Raw genomic sequence first — 11,888 nt, forward strand, 5'->3', positions numbered from 1 at the left:
AAGGAGATGCATACATGTATGTATGCATGGTTACAGTTTCTTATATCAGTCAGTGTGAACAGGTTTAAGACTTTTCTTCGAAAACGAACTGTATGCTCGTGCATGTCACTATGTTACAGACTTCATTCATTTATTTGATTGATGTTTACTCCACAGTTTGTCATGCACGTATACGATGGCTGTCACATTTATGAATGGAGGAAGCCGGAGTGCCCCGGGGAAAACCAGTGATCTTTGGCAACTTACTAACAAACTTTTCCACATATGACATACAGATATGCACGCCATTTTGGTGGGAAATAAGTGGCCATCAACGAACGCAAGACTGTCCAAAGCGTCACACTGGCGTCATTCATAACTTATTACTACCAAGGCCCCAGAGAATTAACATTAATATAGAATTAATACCGTTAACAAGGCGGTCATTGATTGTCCATGCCCGAGTTTAAATCCCTGCCTCGTGGGCTCTAGCTTTTGAACACAAACACTTTAACATTCAGTCATTCTAGGTCTGGAACCAGGTTACGATCCAGCTGCGACCGAAAAATGCGGAATCGCGGGCAAATCGAAGAAAGAGCTCGCGACTGGTCGCAAACGATGTGGTTGATCGCCACACCAAAAGCAGTACGCCGCAGGAAAATCGATGGTTGTACATTCAAAACTTCTGAAGATTCCAAATCGTAAGATGTCGCATTTACAGTCTTAACACTGTAGTACCACCGGTCACACATGGTCGCACCACCATTAGTAGATGATAGCGGGTCACACAATTACTGACATGATTTGTCGTGCAACTGGCCGTGTGTCTCCTGGCTGATGGCGCCATGCGTCCTACGACCTTACTATCGATCAGGAATACGAGCGGTTGCTACAACTGACCGTACGATTGGTCGCTGGTCTCCACCATCAGTCGTGCGATTACCTACGACAGCTCTTGTCTTCGACCTGTTCCATCGCGCAACCTTGCACGATTACCGTAAGTCGTATGATGAAATATGTGTGACCTCATGTCTCTTTACCTCAGGGTTTTATTCTAAGTGTTGGTGTAAATGGTTAAAATAGGAGCAAATTATACGTTCCCTAGGACAATAGCGTAGGCAGAATTAGGTAAAAAATTGCATTGATGTTAGTTGCAATCTATTATACGCCACTGATCTAGAATTACTCAAAATGCTGTGTTGTAATCACATTTAACAGGCAATCGCAATAAAAAAATAAAAAAAAAATGGGAGTGCTGGTGAAGATCGTAACAATATTGCAGATGTTCGTACCCCAGTGAAATTGCCACCAATCGCAGTCTCCAGAAATCGTACGACTCGGTGTGACGGAGGCTTTAACCACTCAAACACAGTCCACTCCCGGGTCACCTTCATATGCTTTATAATTTCGCATAGTAGATAGCTAAATATTTTCCTTGTGGACACAGCTCTTCTCTTAGAGTCGTGTTCAGCAAAAAGCTTGCTGTTTCTTTTCTAGAAACTGAATGAGTATACGTAGTAGTATACAAGTGGTACGCATTAACCTGCATGCATGTACAGAAACCAGTTTTACCACACTTGCAAAAATTTCATTTAAAGTAAGCGCGCACCATCAGTACATGCATTGCCACTGTTTGTAAATACATTTCATTAATATATACATGTCATATTAGCGGATCGACACGCCACGTGTTCTTTGTCGACACAAACGTGTCGTTTCGAGTTATATATAGACCTGTAGTATACCGTTCTTGCACAAACATAACAACATTCAAGTTAAATTCAGTTCTGCTATTTTTATTGAATTACTTGCATTTATTTCCATTTGTTTATTTACAGTTTTAAGCAGTATATCATGAATGTTTCATTAGTAATATATGACGACGTTTAAGGAAATGCGAAGTAAACAGAGCAGAGGATAGAGGAACCCACCCCCTCCGATCAGGCGTCTAGTCAACAGGATACAGCACAATGATGTGATAATCCCAGCACTTAATTTGTCCTATTGCGCAGAAGCCTGTTCCAAGTCAAAAATACCACGCGTGTATAAGCATTGTACATATCTAATAGACACCAGACATCCACAGTAACCCTCCAAGCGTATGTCCGATCATGCAGCGATACGTACAATGATGCATCCAGCGATATAGGTCCACCTCCAAGAAGGCGTAGAATCCCTTAGCCGATGAAAATTTTGAATGGAAGTGTCAACTCGCGTCTGCAATGTTTCAGGCTCGAATCCCAGGGCTATTGTCCTCGAATCTGTTATCCTCAGATCTAGTGTGGTCGGATCTGTTATCCTCATATCTAGTGTGGTCGGATCTGTTATCCCCAGATCTAGTGTGGTCGGATCTGTTGTCCTCGAATCTGCTATCCTCCACCCGTGGGAGCAATCCATTTGACATGTAACAATGTGGAAGGCCATGCCTAGTGCTTTCATGTAAGACTGATCCATTCAATTTATCTAGAGCAACAGTTTTGAGCAGTTTAAGAGGTTAAAGGCTGTGCAACTCACTATGTGTTGTAAATACGATATCGATCGATACCAATACATACCGATATCGCCGTCTGATATTCGCTCCTACCTGACATCTCGCAACAAGAGAGACTCCAGAGTTTAACAGATTTGAATAAAACTCATGAAAACTGCCCATTTCCTTACAGGTGCTTCACCTTTGGCCGTGTCATTTGTGTGGACGTTACCGGACGACGTAAGCAATGCACAATGTGCTGAATGAAATCATCGAATCCCGTAAGACTGCCCTGATTCTTCTGCCTTGCTCGGGCTTAATTACGTCGGCCATTGTTTCATAATAAAGTAGAGAGAGCGGACATTTCCATGGACACCAAACAGGAAACACTGTTTTAATTATCGATATCGAAAAGTGAAATATCGATATCAATAAATCGCTGTCAATTATCGATACCGATAACTAAATTAGCAATACTGATAACTGAATTAGCGATATATAGATAAATTAATTGACGACATCGATAAATATTATGTTAAAGCCCCCTCGCCCCTGACTCGTTACATGTTAATAAAATGCCGAGCTTTACGCGTAATGTATACAATCACGTATGCCTCGGATGACAATGGAGGCTATGGTTAATATTACGTTTTGCTTTCCGTCATTTGTCGTGCATGCGTTAAATTCGAATTCATGTGACTAAAGGGAGATAAGTATCTTTCTAAGAACAACAAACTCCAAGCAGAAGTAGTCGCCCGTTTTCTGCTTTCCTTCCCTTTTTGCCAAAGAAATGACAATCTGTGTTGAAAAATGAATAGTGAGAGGTAGCCGAATTGTAGCTACCATCTTCCCCTAAATATTACCTAAAGAAGATGAACGTATGTTTTCGCAAATCAAAAATTTCATAGTGGTATACCACACAGGTGGATTTTCATGGCCAGTCATACTGAGCCAAAGTTTTTACATTTTTACATTTAAAAAAAACGTTGCCGTGATGCAAATTTCAGATTCACTATACATTCAAAGGGCAATAGCCTGGATACAAGACTTCATGTCAACTAAAGTTTTGAAGAATGATATCCTTGATACAAGTTTTCGGGACAAATAACAAGGCTGAACATTTAAAGGACGACCCGTATACGAGACTTCAGACCCACTGTATATTTAAAGTACGATAGCCATAATGCAAGATGTCCACTATCATGGTAAAGAACGATAGCCATGAAGCAAGATTTCTACTCATGATACATTAAAAGGCCGATAGCCTTAATGCAAGATTTCCAGTATATGTTTAAAGAACGATCGTCATGATGCAAGATATCCACTCATGATACATTTATTTGTTTATTTACTTATTTATTTATTTGATTGGTGTTTTACGCCGTACTCAAGAATATTTCACTTATACGACAGCGACCAGCATTAACGTGAGAGGAAACCGGGGGAAAACCAACGACCATCCGCAGGTTGATGCCAGACCTTCCCACATACAACCGGAGAAGAAGCCAGCATGAGCTGGACTTGAACTCACAGCGACCGCATTGGTGAGAGGCTCCTGAGTCATTACGCTCCCCTAGCGCGCTAACCAACTGAGCCACGGAGCCCCACCCCCACCCCAGCCCCATGTTACATTTAAAGAACGATAGCGATAATACAAGATTTCCAGTATATGTTTAAAGAACGATCGCCATGATGCAAGATTTCCACTCATGATACATTTAAAGAACGATAGCCACGAAGCAAGATTTTCACTCATGATACACTTAAAGAACAATAGCCATAATGCAAGATTTCCACTATTTATGTAAAGAACGGTCACCATAATGCAAAATTCCCACCCATGATACATTTAAAGAACGATAGCCATGATGCAAAATTTCCTACCATGATACATTTAAAGAACGATAGCCATGATGCAAGATTTCCACCTATGACACATTTAAAGAACGATAGCCATGATGTAAGATTTCCTACCATGATACAAGATTTCCTACCTTGATACATTTAAAAAACTGCAGCCTTGAAGCAAGATTTCAACCCATGATACATTTATAGAACGATAGCCAGGATGCAAGATTTCAACCCATGATACATTTAAAGAACGATAGCCATGAAGCAAGATTTCCACTCATGATACATTTGAAGAACGATAGCCATAATGCAAGATTTCCGCTATACACTTAAATAACAATAGCCATAATGCAAGATTTCACTATACATTTAAAGAACGATCGCCATACAGCAATATTTCCACTATACATTTAAAGAACGATAAACTATGATACAAGATTTCAACTGTACCTTTAAAGAACGATACCGATATCCTTGATACTATAAATGCAAAGGACGATGACCTTCAGAGAAAACTTCTTGTTTGAACTTCACGTACATGTATATACATTTAAAGGACGATAACTTTTAAAAAATACATTTAAAGAATGATACCCTTGATACTAGACTTCAGGCCGAAAGTACATTTGAAAAACAACAAACAGCACATCGAATAGTTACATTTAAAGAAGAAGGTCCTTAGCTGAACACTTTAGGCCTACCATATATTAAAAAACGATAGGTGTGGTAAAAGACTTCAGATCTACTGTAGCGGATTGGTGCAACACTTCAGGCCCAACACACATTAAAAACGATATCCTTAATAGGGCCTACAATACTTACGGTCCACTTAACATTTAAAGAACAATAGTATTGATAAAGACTTCGAGTAGAAAACAGACTTATAGAATTAGGCACTTTTGTAATGATAAAAAAAAATTCATGCAAACTTAACTCTTAAAGAACATTAGCCTCTGAATAAGACGCATGTCCATTTAAGAGGCAATTACTAATCTTGATGAACAATTTCAGCTCCATAATACATTTAAAGGAAAAGACCACTAAAATTTAAGATGATTATCACAACGAAAAAATAAAATAAAAACTACATCTAAAAATATGTCAATGTTATGGTATCATTTTAACAGCGGCATTAAGGATTATGACATCTCATCCATTTTCTCTCGGTACATCGGGACCGTTCTGCGCTTACCTCAAGTATCGCAGATATCATAAAGCCCTGTATAGGATTCACATATTACGATCTATTCATTTTGGTGGAAGAAAATAACAGAAAAATACAAACAGAAAAAAACGTAAGGTATTTTCAGGCATAGTTTGGTTATAGTTCTTTTCGCTTAGCAAAATGCCTGATCCACGTGCTCTGGACATTTTCAAGGGAATATGTGCAGCAAAACACACTGGCCTTAATTCGTTTGACAGGTTATAGGCCAAAACAGCCCACTCTGACTTGCAGTCTTTCGCCAGAATAATAATAGCAGTCGTTTATTTCTTTGTCTGCTTCAACGTAAATGTAAACCGTGAGACCACCGGCAACACACGCATGGATCAGGTATGATCCTCGAGAAAATGTTCCAGTTCGCATATTTTTCTTTCTCTCGTTTGAGATCCAGTAAATAACACACTCATTCCCGCTTCCGTTCCTAATCACCTGAAAAATAATGTTCAGAAAGTGAATATTTGAACGAATCAAGGGGTGTTAGAGTGGAGTACAAGTGAAGTTGCCATATCGAAGCAATGCCTATATGCTATACTGACAAGACAATGTTTGCAGTCCAAAATACAATGATGACGTAATCACTACAGACTGGAGTCCACGAAGACGTAATTCCACAAAGCTATTTCAGACTATATTATTTTACAGCTTATTTGTTGTCCCTGGATATTCAAATTTTGACCGTCTTAAAAATGTTATGTTATGTTATGATGAAATCTCAGCTTCCAGTATCCAAAAAGAAACACTGTTAATTATTTCAGGTCAGAAATGGCTTTGTGGCATCTTGCCCAGACTGCTATATGACAACATGATATTTACAACACTGGCTGGAATGTTGACATTATAATCGTTACAGTATCATTTATGAGCTTCCTTGGGCGAGTGAAGAGAAAGCGTAGCATAATGACTCAGGGGCTGTTCACCAATGTGGTTGCTACCCAGCTCAGGAGTTCATTTCCACCGCATGATAGTTTCGTCTCCGGTCGAACGTTGGAAGGTCTCCCAGCAACTTGCGGATGGTCCTGAGTTTCCTCTGGGTTTACTCTGTCCGGTTTCCTCCCACCAGAATGCTCGCCGTGGTCGAATAAGTGAAACATTCTTGAGTACGGCGTAAAACTTACAATATAGATTACCAAGGAATCGTGATGCCTACAATACTGGTTGCCATGACAGCGTAATGCCTACAATATACTGGTAGTCATTACAACGTCATACCTACAGTACTGATTGTCATGGCAGCGTAATGCCTACAATATACTGGTAGTTATGACAACGTAATACCTACAGTACTGATTGCCATGACAGCCTAATGCCTACAATATACTGGCAGTCATGAGAACGTAGTTCCTACAGTACTGATTGCCATGACAGCCTAATGCCTACAATATACTGGCAGTCATGACAAGGTAGTACCTACAGTACTGATTGCCATGACAGCGTAATGCCTACAGTATACTATGAAAGGATATACAGTGTTTACAGCAAGGGCTGCAATGATGACGTAATGCCTACAATACAGATTGCCATGTCATTGTAATGCCTACAGTACTGATTGCCATAAACGTGTAATGCCTACAGTAATGGCTGCCACGACAACGTAATGCCTACAATACCGGCTGCCAGCACGCCGTACTAACAGTACTGGCTGTTAGGACGGCACGAACTGTCAAGACATCGTACTACCCACAGTACTAGCTGTTATGACATCGTAATGCCTACAATACCGGCTGCTGTGACGCCGTAATAATGGTACTGGCTGTTATGACATCGTAATGCCTACAGTACTAGCGGCCATGACATCATACTGTCTACAGTGCTGGCTGTCATGAAATCATAATGCCCACGTTACTAGCTATTATAACAACAGCAGATTTACGACGCAATTCCAATGACGATCGATATAATCGTTTACAGTAGGTTACTGCAATGACGACATGATGTATGTGCACTTTGTAAATCCAATCACAGAAACGGATATGCAGCATGGAAATTGTAGTGATTTAATTGTGGCTATATTTGAATTTGATCGTCTCGATCAGATTTCCATATGCGTTACCTGTGAGTTACAAGATTTCCATATGAGTTACCTGTGAGTTACAAGGTGTCCACCTGGATTACCCGTGAGTTACAAGGTTTCTATATGAGTTACCTGTGAGTTACAAGGTTTCCATTTGGTTACCTGTGAGTTACAAGGTTTCCATAGGAGTTACCTGTGAGTTACAAGTCCAGCTCATGCTGGGTTCCTCTCCGGCCGTAAGTGGGAAGGTCCTCAGTAACCTGCGGATGGTCGTGGCTTTCCCTCGGGCTGTGCCCGGTTTCCACCCACCATAATGCTGACCGCCGTCGTATAAGTGAAATATTTTTGAATACGGCGTAAAACGCCAATCAAATAAATAAATAAATGTGAGTTACAAGGTTTCCATATGAGTTACCTGTGAGTGACAAGGTTCCCATATAGTTACCTGTGAGTTACAAGGTTTCCATATGAGTTACCTCTGACAATACATATATATCCTTACCATCATAAAGCTGATTAAGATGTCTACGCTACAATGACCAGGTGCTGGTTATACACATTACTGCCACCAGTAGCAAATTTTGAATAGCGCCGAGTTCACTGGGGTTCACTGTGATGAGACAGGAAGAAAACACAATCAATTCATCTCAACCTTTGTCTCTGATAATACTTAAAATACATGCATTCTCTCTATATCTAGAGTACGTACAACATGATTCTAACCAAAACCTAACACAATTTTATTGATGAATGCTGATTAAATATTTCTGTGGGAGAACACTGGTGATAAGGCCAAGCGTAAACAAGCCTACCTGGGTCTCACGGGCTCTTAAGTTCAAGCTTGTATATGGGTGGCAGCGAGAGGTAGAGAGCGACGCTTGCGCTGTGAGGAGTATGGGGTTATACAAGCACAGCTAACATGGATATGTAGGAATGCCAAAATATAGGCCATCATACTCAAATATTAATCTGCTAGATTTAACAGAAAGTCTGTTGTCTAAGTGATGCTAGACTGTACTAGTATTCTGTTATTATTACACAATATTCTGTCATATTCAGCATAATAACCTGTTATTCTAGTAGATTCGTTAAGTTGAATTTATAGAATATGAGTGCTATATTAAACAAAATAATCTGCTGCAATTACAGAATACATGCTGGCTTCACTGAGATAGCAGACTTTCTGTTAAATTCGTTGCGACGTTGCGAACCTGCTAAACAATATTGGTATATGTATATGCTTATTGCTATCATGGTCAGTGATGGAAATTATATTTATTTATCTGATTGGTGATTTACGCCGTACTCAAGAATATTTCACTTATACGACTTATGCGAGCAGCATTATGGTGGGGTGGAAACCCACGACCATCCGGCAGCATGAGCTGGACTTGAACTCACAGCAATCGCATTGGTGAGAGGCTCCTCGGTGTTTGTGCCATGCTGGCCCCCTCCGCCACGGAGGCCCTTTGAAATTATATCCACTCGATATGTGCTCAATGAAACGTACATATGTATATAGCACCATCGCCTAGGCAGCGATATTGGGATAGTAGCCCCCTGGGATGGATGTCTTATCACGATTCTATGTATAAATGATTTCATAATGGTGTATAGGTTTCAAGTTAGAATTCTATATAATGATGTTACACAATACACCATCTGTATACGGTCATATTTCACCAGTATGGCCTATACAGGCATACACCCTTTAAGGGCCCTCTCAGCACCATTATAACTGTAAGGACAGCGTTATAGCTGCACAGACACCATTATAGCTGTGAAGACACCATTATAGCTGCACTGACACCATTATAACTGTAAAGACACCATCTACACCCTTTAAGGGCCCTCTCAACACCATTATAACTGTAAGGACAGCGTTATAGCTGCACAGACACCATTATAGCTGTGAAGACACCATTATAGCTCCACAGACACCATTATAACTATAAAGACACCATTATAGCTGTACAGACACCATTATGGCTTTTCTGTTTCAGCTACCAAACGATACCATCAGCTAGAAATTGAGCTATCCTCTCCACATAAGCGTCGTTTTAACGATCACCTGAGCTTTTATTGTATCCATTAAGGTAAACTCTGAACACAGCTTTATCTCCGGCTGTTTACTTAGATCTATCGGTCAAGTCTTATTAGACACACAACTTCGCATTGTCTGACTTTTTTATATCACAGCTCTTGCGTACATGAACCAAATATAGCTCACTATGTATATGGATCTGTGATTTGACCTACAGTCGGTATCCAGGTAAGCCTTACGCACGTGTATATTTGTGCCTATATGCTATACATTGTACTTCGACTTCCGTACACTGAAAAAAATTAATCTGTTAATTTAACAGAAAATCTGTTGTCTGAGTAATGCTAGATTGTGCTCTATTATTCCAGCGTGTTTTTTGTTAAATATAGCACACATACTGTGTTACTTCAACATAAAGATTCTATTAGACTAATAAGATATTATGATGAATATGACAAAATATTGTTTTATAATAACAGAATACATTCTAGCATCACTCAGACAACAGACTTTCTGTTAAAATTAACAGGTGGATTTTTGAGAGTATTGGTAGCATCACTGGCTCACACGGTTACAGAGCCGTTTCGCTGCGACTGTCTGACGCTTGACCAATCAGGGGGCGTGTTCGATTCCAGTTACTACTGTTTCAGCTGCAGATTTACGCTAAGAGGTTTACCTGGTACCTGCCCAAGGTCGATGGTTTACTCCGTGCACTTCGGTTTCCTCAACACATCGAAACATCAAAGCTAGCCAGCTGGCCGCCGTCAAATGAGTGAAAAATTCTTAAGTACGGCTTTAGACGCCAATCAATCAATCAGTCAATCAATCAATCGAACTCGGTGCATGGTCTTTTCCTAAACAGGCCAAAAATTTGCAGGCGAGGAACGATCCGTAACCAACAGTCTGAGTTAACGGCCATCAACGAAAACATTCCAAGATTTCTGGCGATCTGGGATGACTTTTAAAATTGTGCAACGTAACTAGCATGCACTCATCATGGTTACCTGTACGGCTGTTACTTCGTCAATATTAAATTAAATGATTTAAAAGTCGTTCTCAGAGCAATTTATATGCGTTTTATATTACATATTATTATATTTATTATTGGTACGAATTATGTTCTCTGTCCTTAAGACGAAAATATATTTTTATATTCTTCTAATCACTCACGCCAATGAAAGCCTAGTCCTTTGCACAAATTGTGAAGTCAACAATATACCATTTGATCAGGTATACACAAACGAATATGTAACCATACTCATTCTACGCTTTTTACGACCCGCCAATATATGAGAAGGAGGTTGGTATCAAATAGAAGAGTGAACCACTTAAATATAGCATTAAGAACACTATAACTATGTAGATGCATCTTTGTACCTATTGCAGATAGGTTTTTATATCTGTGTACTTACACACGGTTAGCTTAAGCTCGTTGTTCTTAACGGTGACAGTAACTTAAAATATACATGTCGGAAAATTTGATCGGCTTTTTCTGTGCCCTAATGTATGTCGACTACATGTATATATACCCGGGCCAAGACCTCTCGCTTGAATGACATAAGACTTATCAATGTCTATGGTGTTTTCATCATATTTATATTACTTATATACTTCAAAAGGAAAGACATATATAAAGACACTATAGACCATATTTTATTCTACATGGATAGAGTATACATGAAGAAAACCGAAAGCGCGGTCATGTTATCAGATTTAACCAACCATGCAGGCGCGACTGTTTCCGCTGACGTCAGAAGAACCCCATTGGCCTATGATTTCAAAGTCATTAGGGTCAGTTAATTTATATTTTATGACAGGTTTGTAAATTTAATATTTCTTCACCTCTTCATAATTTATATGCAATTTTCATTAAATGCAAACACGTAGACCTGCACAATAATGTAGAGGAACCCTCTTAGGCCTACTTTTCATTGATCTTGACCTGTTTTTTATGGTCTCTGCCTAGGTCTATGCCTCTACTAAAATGTAGTCACGTTACAGAGATATCTTGCGACTGTCCTTGAACTCGAGAAGTATATCTCAGTGTGCAGCATGCTACCTTTTGCATCACTGTTATGAGCACTTAAAATTCATATTTTAATACCTTAAAAACAATTCTCTGGCTATATCAGCATGGCTCTGTACACCTAACCAACTTTCGGACAAATAAGGTTTACAAGAATTCGTTAGCTGAATGCAACACTCCAACACTGAGGGTTTAATTATCCAAAGATCAAAGCCACGTAACACAAGGAACGAAAACTCGTAGTAAACCATTTGTGTCTAAAATACTAGCTAGATACCCAAGAGA

The sequence above is a fragment of the Liolophura sinensis genome, chromosome 1 (assembly GCF_032854445.1).
Source record: "Liolophura sinensis isolate JHLJ2023 chromosome 1, CUHK_Ljap_v2, whole genome shotgun sequence".
In the NCBI taxonomy this organism is placed as follows: Eukaryota; Metazoa; Mollusca; class Polyplacophora; order Chitonida; family Chitonidae; genus Liolophura; species Liolophura sinensis.